General features: G+C 43.4%; 1 long non-coding RNA gene across 1 annotated transcript in view; it reads left to right on the top strand.

The window, feature by feature from the left end:
* The first annotated feature begins 165 nt into the window (after window positions 1-165).
* Window positions 166-1956, top strand: part of LOC108285916 — an 8097-nt gene continuing 6306 nt past the window's right edge. Inside the window, exon 1 of the long non-coding RNA XR_001817749.2 lies at window positions 166-215. This is a non-coding gene — a long non-coding RNA (uncharacterized LOC108285916). The remainder of the gene's footprint in view (window positions 216-1956) is intronic.

Here is a 1956-nt window from a genome sequence, read left to right as displayed (position 1 = left end):
TGTAGTTCTCTGGGGAATGGTCTTTAAGCTCCTCTTGGGGAGAACCCTGCAGTTGCCTAGTTTCTACCCTTCATGAAGCCTAGTACTTTAATTTCCTTTTGTTTCTGTGAACTGTTCCAGTACTCTTCTACAAATCTTGTGTTTACGTGAGTTGATTTCTGTGCTAGGAACCAGAGAAATCCTGACCGATACTACCCACTGACCATCTGCATATAGTGAGTAAAGGTGAGAGAGGATGGAATTATATACTGCTCCCAGGTCTCTGGCTTTGTTGACTGGATGCTGGTTCCACACACTCTGAAGGATACAGGAAGCAAGTTTGAGAAGGAAGTTAAATTCAGTTGGAAACATTAAGTTTGAAGCACAAACGGGACATCTAGGTGATGTCCTGGAGACTTAACTGGAGAGAGAAATTAAAGAGTCATTTAAGTAACTGAAGATGAGGGAGTGGAGATTGCAAAGAAAGAGGAGTGGAATTACACGGTGTAATTCCAGCACTGTGGGAGGCTGAAGTAGGCGGATCACAAGGTCAGGAGTTCGAGACCAGCCTGGCCAACATGGTGAAACCCCGTTTCTAATAAAAATAAAAAAAAATTAGCTGGGCATGGTGGCGGGCGCCTGTAATCTTAGCTATTTGGGAGGCTGGGGCAGGAGAATCACTTGAACCCAGAAGGTGGAGTTCGCAGTGAGCTGAGATCATGCCACTGCCCTCCAGCCTCGGCAACAGAGCGGGACTTTGTGAAAAAAAAAAAGCAGGTAGAGTGGTTTGCAGCTGAAACCCAGGAAAATACTGACTTTCAAGGGGATCCAGAGAAGGTCAGGAGTGGTGGCTCACGCCTGTAATTTCAGGACTTTGGGAGGCTGAGGTGGGCGGATCACATGATCAGGAGTTTAATATCAGCCTGGCCAACATGGTGAAACCCCATTTCTACAAAATACAAAAATTAGCCGGGCGTGACGGCGGGTGCCCGTAATTCCAGCTACTTGGGAAGTTGAGGCAGGACAATTGCTTGAACCCGGGAGGTGAAGGTTGCAATGAGCCAAGATTACGCCACTGCACTTCAGCCTGGATGACAGAGCAAGACTCCACCTCAAACAAAATTAAAATTAAAATTAAATTTTTTAAAAATGGAAGAAGATTCAGATAGGTTATTATTTTTTTTTAAAGGAGAGACTGGGACAAAATAGGAGAAGAAGAAAGAGCATGGAACATGTACTCTGGAAAGAAAGTCCCCCCAAAGATTTTCTTAGGATATATGGCCATGGATAATATTAGGGCAATCAATTTCTGGTTTGTGTATATTCTTTCTTCAAGTTAATTTGCCTAAGAACACCTTCAAGGTCAAAGTGTCCTATTTCACAAGGTGAAAGGTATCCTATTTCACAAGGTGCCCTGGTCTGGCTTTAGAAAAGCAAGCCATACATCTCAGTCATCTCTAGTCTAATTATGGTTCATTGCCCTTGAGTAAAAACTCCAAGACCACTTACTATCAAATGAAGTTTTTTTTTTTCTTTTTGAGACATAGTCTTGCTCTCTTGCCCAGGCTGCAGTGCAGTGGCATGATCTCAGCCTCTGCCTGCAACCTCTGCCTCCTGGGTTCAAGTGATTCTTATGCCTCAGCCTCCCAAGTAGCTGGGACTACAGGTGCCTGCCACCACACCTGTCTAATTTTTGTATTTTTAGTAGAAATGGAGTTTCACCATTTGGCCAGGCTGGTCTTGAACTCCCGATCTCAGGTAATTTGCCAGTCTTGGCATCTGGAAGTGCTGGGATTATAGGTGTGAGCCACAGTGCGGGGGCCCCAAAGGGACAATTTGACATATCAAATTAGGTAATGAGGATGTAAATGACTGTGTTTTTGTTTTGTTTTGTTTTGTTTTGTTTTGTTTTGTTTTGCAAAAAGCAGTATCTTTTTCTTTTTTCTTTTTTTTTTTTTGAGACGGAGTTTCACTCTT

The sequence above is a fragment of the Cebus imitator genome, unplaced genomic scaffold (assembly GCF_001604975.1).
Source record: "Cebus imitator isolate Cc_AM_T3 unplaced genomic scaffold, Cebus_imitator-1.0 Scaffold310, whole genome shotgun sequence".
NCBI lineage: Eukaryota > Metazoa > Chordata > Mammalia > Primates > Cebidae > Cebus > Cebus imitator.
Note: the sequence above shows the minus strand (reverse complement) of the source record. Positions and strands in the feature narration are given on the sequence as shown.